The following is a 10,918-nucleotide window of genomic DNA, read 5'->3' as shown; positions in this document are numbered from 1 at the left end:
GCAGAAGGACAGGCTAAGACATGCATCATACAGAATGTAAATCTTTACTCAATAAAAAAAAAAACAATATCTGCAATTAAATTGGGGTAAATTAAAATTTCCATGAAATTCGTCAATTTCATTAATTCGTGAAAGTCTCCGAAACTGAGGAGGGACACCCAACAAAACAGACAAAAACATAACATTCATACTCACACTCTTTCATGCTCTCTCTAAATTCTCTCTCAAGTCTTTCTACCTTCTCTGCCAACCACATCCGTACACCTGTCTTTTTCTCTTCCTTTTCTTTTATTTTTTCTTCTGTTTACTTCTCTCTGCTATCTGCTCTGTCAACCTGGCCTCCTGGAGCGCTTCCACAACAGGATGGAGCCTTGGTGCGCACTACAGGGATAGAAGGTGTGTGCAGGGATCCATCTTGTTTCAAAATCGCTCCAGAAGGCAGAAGAAGCAAGAACAAGAAGAGGCAAGAGAAGAAGCAAAGCTGCCTGAAAGGAAATGGGGACACAGAAGCAGATAGCGGATAAGGACATTGAAAGAGAGCATGATAGAATGTGAGAAATTGTGAGAGAGTAAATGAGTGTGATAGGGTGAATGAGGGTAGTTGACAACATATTTTCTTCACAAATGGAGAAAGCCCTCTTTTTGTGTGAACTGAAAGGGCAGGGAACTAAATTCCTTGTTGATAACTAATTGACCAGAAACAAAACAAAAAATGAATCCAAATTGTTTTTGGTCCAACACTATAAAGTCTATATTCGGACAGAAATTGTGTCTGCAGACCTCAGTGAACACACAGCGCACATTGCTCTTTCCTGCCTGGCGTGATGACGCATGACACTGTGTGTTGACGTCACTATGCATTTTACAGTTAATCAGCTTCCTCAAGAACCTTCAAGAAGCACCACCATGAATTAATGAACTCTCTGAAGATAAGCATTATTAGCTGTGTTTTACTTTATGCACATAAGTATTTATTTGCTCAGATCACTTTGTTTTATTTTACTAAATGCATGTGATGTGAACTGTCACACCTTGTGGTTTCTGCTGGACATCTCCAGTGCATCTCCAGTGCACATATAACTAGCAATTTACTGAAAGAAGAATGCCTGCCAAAATGACTTAAATCAGCTACATATTAGTCATTTGTATTCACCCTACCTATGCCATCAGCCCTATCCTAATCTAGTCCGATCTACTAGGGAAACACACTAACTACTTATAATACTACCTTGTGGAAAGTCAGTCTTAATCAACTAGACACTGGCTAATGAAAGCCTTTCGAGGAAATGCTTTCATTGTGAGTAAGTAGAACTTCTATAACATTGCCAGTGTTAGTGTGGTGTTTAAGCAGGGAATATCACCTTAAATCATGGCTGGACTGGTGATCACAAGGTGGCACTGGCACTTTAGGGCCAGCGACCACCACCTGATGAGGTGAAGCTGATTGCCAAATGTTCCTGATGGTCAGTGAGGGCCTGCCTTAAATATCACATGACTGACAAAACGACAGCCTCGAGGTCTCCAGATAAAAAAAGCAAAATTAGTAAGATCAAGTTTTCTTTAATATTAACCAACATTACGGTATACAGTGCTGTCTTATACTCTGACAGAAAATATTGTTTCCATGGGCCTTCCCTTGAAGCATTTTCCTGAGGAGGTTAGTGACACTGTAACAATTCACTGCCTAATGCATTATATCACAGTTCTAATCTTCATGTAAATACTTCTGAGGATCTCAAGTTGTATTCCCCTCCCACTGTGCTTCCTGCTGTTAACAAACTGTGTCTGGAAATCAGATCTGTTATTGCACCTAGGGTTATTTTGAATGTAAGTATAGTATTTTGTGAAATGTGACTGAAGTTTGTTGAGTTAACATATGACACATTTTCCAAATATTACCACCTTTTAAAAGCAACATTGGAACATGAGTGATTGTTGTTCTTTTTGAACAGTTAGTGGATGCAGCTTTTAGTTAAATGTCAGAAACATTGTTTCTTTATTTCTTATATCCAACTAGTATATGCTCTCATCGCAGCTTTTAGTTGATGTGTTGTCTGGCCAACATATGGCACCTGCATGTAACCAAATAGATAATATTCACCATAGAACAGTTAATAAATGTCCTTTAAAATGCATTTAACCATGTCTACAGCATGTATTTGCTAATTTATTATTTATTTACTAATTTACTGACTATTTAAAAACATTTGATTTGAACAGATTATTAATAATTGAATTGCACTCATTGTTTGTATTTGTTTTACTTGAGTTTATGATGCAAAGGGTTAAGGGGGATGTGCTTATCTCATTTTTAATTGATTGATTTCACTTATGTTTTCGTTGTTTTATTTAATTATACCCGAATTTCAAAAGTGTAATCTTCCTTGTAAACCAGACTGCTTTTGATTACGCACGGGTGTGCGAAATGCGTCAAGCGTGAAGTCTGGTCCTACTGGTTGAGGTTGTTGGCTATTGCTGTCCAAGGACAGGGATACAGTTTATTTTTGTATTTTACTCCTTTGTTGAATTGACTTCTGTTGTTCTTGGACGTGCTGACATCTCTTAAGGATCTTTATTATGACAAAATAAGCTAATTTTTTATATTTATTCTCTGCTGAGAGGATCAGACCTCTTTGAGAAGAGAAAATGTCAGTGTATATATACTCTTAAGTCTGTGTGTGCCCACCCCACACAGCTCTTTGTCTTTCTTTAATGCTTGACCTATGACCAAAATGCATGATTTCTTTAAGTTAGCAGAATAAGGATTTGTTGGAAAGTTTAAAATATATCAGCACCCCTCCAAGCAAGTTATTCACGGATTAAAAGTGGATGCTGAAGTGTGCAACACTGTGGCTATTGAAATCTACAGTATGTTCTATGTGATTAAATAGAAAAAGTGTATCAGACAACCTCGAACAACAGATGGACTAAAACTAGAAGAAGTCTTGACAACTTTACTTCTACCATCTGAAAATATTTGTGTTTTATGGACATAAGTATGTTGGAAATATGCAACTTTTTAGCAGAACTCGGAGTGGGCTTAAGCTATGCAACTTAAAAATATGAATTCTAAAGACGCATTTTTTCAGAGAACTAGGCAATGTATTGATTAAATACACAATTTGATTAGTGTCAATTACAAGTTAATACAGGTATTTAAGCTTGCAGGGCACATACTGTATATAAGGCTATTATGACTTAGCACAAGGCCAAGGACAAGTAGTGTTTGAGTTCCTGCAGTAAGTATAAACATGGACAAACTAGATGGGCATTCATCTGTTATTCTATCGGTTAGCAATGTGAGTGTGGGGATAGCTTCAGACAAAGACAGGGCTAGTCCATATAGTATTAAATAGGTTGTAAGATTGAAGGGAAATTCGGCTGGGAGTTGGCATGGCCAAAAGCTGCCCTTCTGCCCTAGAGGAAGATGAAAATGAACTAGAGAGCCAGGGAATAAGCACTTGCTAAGTTAAACGGCATGATTTTTTCTAGAGTTGTATACAGTAATATAGGAGAGCATTGACAAAATAATTTAATAATTTTGTATTTGTACCATTGAATGTATGCTGTTTAGTCAGGTCATTAAATTGGTGTCTTTATATAACCCTTTTCACTTTAGTCAAGTCATTGAATTAACTACAGAGTCAACCAAAACTGTAATCTGCAAAACATTTGATAGGTCTAAACTTGCACATCTTAGAAAGATAAAACAACCCTCCAGGGCCGGACTGGGACTGAAAAGCAGCCCTGGAAACATTTGGAGAGCAGCCCCATATAGTTTATCTCGCGATTGAGCTCTTATACCCACACGCACCCCTTATACATACCCGAGTCACACTATTTGCCGTACAAATAACTATAAAACATTCTTTTTATCATATTATTTGTATTAAAATACCAGAAAGCAAAACTGTTAAAAGGCCCTAATAAATGAAATATATTACATATAATGGAATCAAAACATTTACTACTGCAAACATTTTTAGATTGAGACATTTTTTGTTTTTGTTTTTATTTCCTTTTATTTGCCAACCTGCCCCCCCCAGTTATGCACATCTGCCCCAGACTTGCCACTCTGCCTGCTTTTAACCACCTATATGCCCCTCTGCCTCCAGAAATGCCTTATACCCCCTATATGCCACTCTGCCATATAGGGGGTTAAAAGGCATATCACGCGAGTCGCTGTTGCCCAGAACCTGATGCAATCTTTCCCTTCCTCTAATAGGGTTACCAACAGCCCCTTCTACCCCCTTTTTATTTTATTTTGCACAGAGCCCCATGTCAAGGAGCTTTCAATTACTTAAGTTAATAGAACCTGATTAAGTTAGTAGAATCTGATGTCTTTTCGTATTGCAGGGTATATCCAGAAAACAAACACAGATCAATTCTGGTGGAGTGCCAGACATCTGCCCCAGGCTTGCCACTCTGCCCCCTTTTAACTCCCTATATACCCCTCTGCCTCCAGAAATGCCTTATACCCCCTATATGCCACTCTGCCATATTGGGGGTTAAAAGGCATTTATAGAGGCAGAGTGGCATTTAGGGGGTTAAAAGGCATTTATAGAGGCAGAGTGGCATATAGGGGGTTAAAAGGTATACCATGGGGCACTCCAGAAAAGCCTTATGCCCCCCCATATGCCACTCTGCCTCCCTGATATGCCTTATACCCTCCTATATGCCACTCTGCCCCATGATATGCATTTTAACCTCATATATGCCACTTTGCCTCCAGAAATGCCTTGTAGCCCCTATATGCCACTCTGACTCCAGAAATGCCTTATACCCCTATATGCCACTCTGGCATTTAGGGGGTCAGAAGGCATATCATGGAACAGAGTGGCATATAGGGGTATAAGGCATTTCTGGAAGGAGAGTGACATATAAGGGGCATAAGGCATATCAGGGAGGCAGAGGGGCATATGGGGGGCATAAGGCTTTTATATAAAAAAAATATTATACAGTTTGTTAAAAAAAAAAAAAAATTTATTTACCTTCTACTTCTTCCACAGGACATCCGGTGCTCCAGCAGTCTGAGTGTGAGGGGGCGGAGCTTTCACCCCTCACGCTCCTCCCATCACTATGCGGCCACTATGCGGCCATCAGATTAATGGAAATTTAATCGAAACGGCCGATGCGTGCTGACACCGCCGGCCGGAGCTACTTTAATTCTTTTTTTTTTTTAATTGAATATGCCGGATCGGCTTGCCATATAAAGTAAAATAAAAAAAAGTATTAAAGTAGCTCCGGCCGGCGGTGTCAGCACGCATCGGCCGTTTCGATTAAATTTCCATTAATCTGGTGGCCGCATAGTGATTGGAGCAACATGAGGGGTGAAAGGTCCGTGCGAGGGGGCGGGGCTTTCACCCCTCACGCTGCTCCCATCAGTAGGCGGCCATCGCACACGGCCGCTGAGCGCTGATGCCGGCGGCCGGCGCTGCTTTAATACTTTAATAAAAAAAGAATTGAAGTAGCGCCGGCCGTTTAGATAAGATTTCGGGCAGCCGCCCGGCCTACGAATCTGCCGGCCCACCGGGAAATTTCCCGGTATCCCGGTGGGCCAGTCCGGCCCTGCAACCCTCCCCACGCACAGATGAGTCTAATGACCGGAATTGAAAAGGTTACATTTTATAACAGAATTACTTTATTGGAATCAATAATAACCCCTACACATGGTTAACAAATAAAGCCTAATGTATTTCTGGGATTTTTGTTAGTAAATTCTCACTGCTTAATTAAATTCAGCCCTATTTAATTGAACTGCTTGCTACAAATGTAACAGTTTTGAAAATGTTGGTTGTTGACAAATTAGGTTGTTACAATACTGGAATGAAGGCCAGGCCTGTAAATTTGCCTAACTGGTAATAATTCAAGAATTGGTGATTCAAACAAAAAAGTAAAATGTATCTTAAAATGTAACCCTTTTAGTGCTGGTAAATATTTTTTTATTCAGATACATAAAATTCAGGCTACCCTTGCACTAAAAAAAACTAATTAGTATAAGTATACTTTAATTTAACAAACATTATGTAATTACTGGTTAAACAAATGGGACTTTATTTTTCCAAGGATCTCAACACATTTTGGTTATAGCAAGACTAAATTAACAAGGATCTCTACATTTTTTACCTAGTTTAACTAAACTGAACTGAATTTGTCAATTACTTTGCTCTTAATTGGATGTACAGAGGTTTGATTTTATCTTTTTAGACTCACAGTGGTTTAGACTTGAAATCCGCACTTATTTAAGGGGATGGAAGGAGAGCATCAAATTGCTGTGTAGATCCAAACGAGTCTCTTCTTTATCCAAAGCTACTTACACACGGATGCTTTATTGTGATGTCCACATTTCTTATTGTTTTTATGTAAGCTACACAAAAAGGTTTTATGTTGGGATAAGTATCTTTATTTAATATATGCACAATACTTGTTTTAGTTAATTTTGTCTTCTTGTGCCTTTGAAAGAGAAGGCACCTTTATCACTTTTTTTAAATCAGCACTCTATGTGATGTGATTATGAGCTATGTTAGCTAAATGTGTAGGTGACTTTGATCAGTTAGTAGTTATTTTCTGGATATAGGCACTGGGAGTTGGTTCACTTATTAGTGAGCAATAATTTTAGTCAGAGGGGGCTTTTACCTTTTTGCTCCTGGTGTAGGTATAGCTGAGTGGCCCCTATGATCCTTGTCCCCTTGCACCCACACTTACACATGCACTCACTCTAACACACACACATTAGCACACATACTAACACACAGTTACACATTTACACTCACACAATTACACTAAACCTCACTTTATCACACCTCGCTCCTCATACCTCACAACCTTACCTTGCCTGTTTATTTTTCCTACAGTTGCATGAGCAGCGATGCTAAGACATATGGGTCACAAAATGACATTTGCCTCCACCAGTGGGCTCTTCAAGTTCTTTTTGAAGATTTTTGGACCGGCTCAAGAGGCAATTGCCTCCTTGACTCTCAGGCTAGCCCGATTTTAGTGTTTTTTTGTTTGTTGTTTAATGTAAGATTGCAAGAGCTGGACCCTCTGGACCCTCTTTTCCTTCTAGGGTATCCCTTTAAGATTACTTTTACACTCAAAACTGATGTACTGGCTACAGGTCAGCTTATTCCAACAGTGATATAGTCATATTGTAGGTCAGCTACAGTAATTTATTTGGAGAATTCAGTACATGGATATACTTAGGAGTTAACAGTACATCTAGTGGCTAGATTTGTACTATAAGGTACGCTTGTCACTTTAAAATACAGACTACTGTATATGATACACACACTATAATCAACAGGTATTAGAGCTAAGATTCAAATGATTAAGACATATGTATGAAATAGTGAATGAATGAGTATTTGTGAATGAGTGAGTATTTGTGTGTGAATGCATGGATATGTAAGCGAGGGAAGAGATGGAACATGCAGGTTGTTTGGGGCAACCATGGCACACGTAGGCTGTTTAGGGCAAAGATGGCACAGTCAGGCTGACTTGGGAAAAAAATGCACAGATAGGCTGATTGGGGGAAAGATGGCACAAGGAAGCTATGTGGGGGCAAAGATTTCAGGTCCTATGAGTCTAATTTGGGTGCTAGACAGGCTTGTGGATGTAATCTGGGTGCTGGGATAATTCCTGTGTGTTTAATCTGGGTACCAGGGCTTTTGAGCCTTGCAACCTGTGATCTATGTCTGTAATTTAGGGTTTTCATGCATTATATAAGTTATCTATACCTTCAGTGCTGTTTCCTTGTGATTATTCAGTTTTTCTACACCTGCAAGGCTCCGTTTGTTTGTTACTTTTTAGCTCTGTACGTTCAGTTTTGAGTTTCATGTGTTATTTTTTTATACCTGCAAATACTGGGTTGTATGTCTTATTCAATTGATTTATACCAGCAAAACATTTTTTTTTTAATCTATACCTGAGGGAGCAAAAAAGAGGTGTGATACAGTCTTAATCACGACGCTCCGTTTCGGATCACTCACCCGAAATTTTTTTTGGGGGGGGAGTATAGGGCGTATCTCTACAGGATTCTCTCCTTTTAAACAAGAAAACGTCTTTAATATTGATTGAACCCTGGGCCTTCCATGACTACTTAATCTCTAGTTCCCTGCACCTTCTTGCTCTCAAACCAGGCTAACCTCATGTAACACTGCCTTTCCTGCTGCTCTGCTATGGTGGCCTCCACCTCACTGAAGGGGTGGGCTCTCCTACTCTCCAACTTGCACGTTATAACCTATTCACTCTGTTTCAACATTCTTTTTCTCATCATTTGCAGTTCATGCTATCTGGCTATTTAATCCTATCTCTTTATGTATTGCTCTTATATAACATTGTTGGAAATGTGAGCATTGTAAAGAGTGCGTAGTGGGTTGGGTCTACATCCTCAAGAGCAGATGTGAAGGTGAAGTTATAAAGAGAGGGAGCAAGGTTAGGGCATGACATGTTTGAGATAGGAGAGAGGAGAGGGAGAATTTCCGAAGACTGAGAAAGCTAAAGTCTGGCCAGCTGGGTTTGAATTGTGATGCAGATCTTGATCTATTCTGTAATGATGCTAGCCTGATATACCAACCTTCTGATGGCGTGGTCACTTTATGTCTGCGTGATCTTGCTTCAGATGAAAATGATTTGGTTTTGGAAAACCTCTTCAGCGTACATTGTACTGACCTCAACAGCAGTTTGCCCTTTGGAAGTTTTTATGCACTTTCAGAGCAACCTCTCCTCACATTGATTGCTAATGTGACACTTTAACTTGACTGAACCTTGTAAGTGAGCACCACAAGGTAAAGCTTCTGCAATGTTCTTCAAGAGTCATAAAAGTTGGGCTGTCCCGTTTTACTAGGCTTTCTGCTGGGTCTAGTTGCCTCATCTACCCCAGAAGGTCAGATGCAGAAGACATCAAAGTTATTATTAGCACTACTTAGTGATTAATGGGCTGCTTGTATGCTTTCGGGACACTACCATTCCATGCAATTAAGATTGAGGTTCAGCAAGATAATATGGCCAATGTGGATTATTTTTTCACATACTCTCAAAACACACAGCCAAATAACCCACATAACACAAAAACCTAGCCCTATCAGATTCAGCCCTATCAGAGAATGAGATATCAAGCCGCTATTCCAGAGACAAATAGCATTATCTTATATCTGTACAATAAGTGATCACATGACTTTGTAGCATCAGGTGTTCGGGGGGCTTATAAACTGATTTTATTTATTTCGTCAGCCCAGTTTCCCAAATGTAACATTTTATTGTTGAAAAGATTAACTACAATGTTTCGCTAACGAATGCATGAGATCACTGATACTTTAGCTTAATATTAGCCTGTGACAGACTGCAATGCGTGCTGGTTAATAAAATCTGTGTATTTCCATTAAAATATTTCCAGATCGCGTTTAATGAAGCGCATCATTCCCTTGACTTTCTCTGGTAAACAGCACCTCTCTCTCTCACACACACTGTGCTCTGCACAGACCTAACTGGTGCTGCTTAACGTCACAAGTGACGTCCTGGACCGGAGTTCTGAGCTGGTGTTGCTGCTGCCGCTTCTTCCACTGTGCGCACGGGCCAAGCGCACAGCCAGCGCCCGTAGCCCCCATCAGCGCTTCCAGCGCAGAACGCAAACCACCCTCTCCCCACCGCTACCCACCGCTACCCACCGCTACCCACCGCTACCCACCGCGTCCACTCACGGGTAAACTGCAGCACAGCCCATATATGGGCACTGGAGGCGGATGCAGCGGCTTCTGCTCCAGCTTCTACAGACAGGAGCCGGTGAAGGACCTGTTCATCCTGGATATCTCCTTCTAGGCATCTTTCAAAAGACCCTCCACCACCACCACCATCAAACACTTTTATCTCTATGGGAATCTCTCCTTTTTAAACAGTCTCGGAATCTGTGGCTTTTCGCACATCAACTTGTTTCTGATTATTTTTGAGATTTAAGTTTTTTTTTGTTCTGATGGATCTTAATTTTCTGGCTGTTTGAGAAATTTGAGCCTGGGTGCTGCTGCTGTTGCTGGGTACTGATGCTCCCTTAACAACAATGCTCCTATTCATTAAGAGAATGTGCTGCAAAATGCTTCGATTTTATTAGGACTAACTCAAGTATTTATGATCACTGATTCGGACATATACAAGGTAAGGCAGATCTATGGTCCTCTGATGAAGCCCTGTAAATTCTAATTGACAGTCCTATAAATAACTTTAGTCTGATTTCCCTATCTCCAGCTATTTAATTGTTTCATTAATTTTAACAATTGCCAAGAGACTTGCTTTTAATCAATCAATATGTCCTTTTTACAATAGCAAACATCTTATGTGCATTTTGTTTCTGAGTAGACTGTATATATTATATGGCAACAACATTTGCACTAAACTGTTCTATGCATCTAAAGTAATTGACCACACAGTCTTGATTTATATTAAAATTAATGTATGGATTTAATACCCTCAGAGGACTAGTCAGTGATGGAAGTAAGGTAAAGGTCTTCTCTATTTGTGTGGCTGCCTGGTTCATTTGCAGTAGGTTCAGGGAATACCTTGACCTTTAAAATATATTAAATATATTAAAGTAATTCTGGTCAACTCTGCTCAGTGAATTAAAAATAAATAATACTCCAGGCTGATATGTTCTTTGTGACATTGCTGATGCTACAAAGTCGAAAACCCAATAGATAATGTGAAGAGAACAAACCAATTAAGCTTATGCAAAGGGCTATATTTTCATAAAAGCAAATTAACATTTGGGCTAATAGGTCTATATTTTTATTCTTGATGGAACTGTATTTGAAACAACTCATACGCTGTAAGGTTGCTAGAGTCTGCCTTTTATTTCTCCTGCAGCCATCTACCACAGTGGAAATGGACATGGAGAAGAGAGGGTGTATGTGTTGTCTTCAAATCTAATTGT

The 10,918-nt window shown here is 39.7% G+C and overlaps 1 protein-coding gene across 1 annotated transcript in view; it reads left to right on the top strand.

Annotated features, from left to right (window-relative positions):
* Nucleotides 1–9,711: 9,711 nt before the first annotated feature.
* Nucleotides 9,712–10,918, top strand: part of LOC128483435 (neuroligin-1-like) — a 91,095-nt gene continuing 89,888 nt past the window's right edge. The window contains exon 1 of the mRNA XM_053459636.1: nt 9,712–10,146. The gene's annotated coding sequence lies outside the window, so the exon portion shown is untranslated. The remainder of the gene's footprint in view (nt 10,147–10,918) is intronic.

The sequence above is a fragment of the Spea bombifrons genome, chromosome 3 (assembly GCF_027358695.1).
Source record: "Spea bombifrons isolate aSpeBom1 chromosome 3, aSpeBom1.2.pri, whole genome shotgun sequence".
Taxonomy (NCBI): Eukaryota; Metazoa; Chordata; class Amphibia; order Anura; family Pelobatidae; genus Spea; species Spea bombifrons.
The sequence above is the reverse complement of the archived record's forward strand: the minus strand, read 5'-3'. Positions and strand labels throughout refer to the sequence as shown.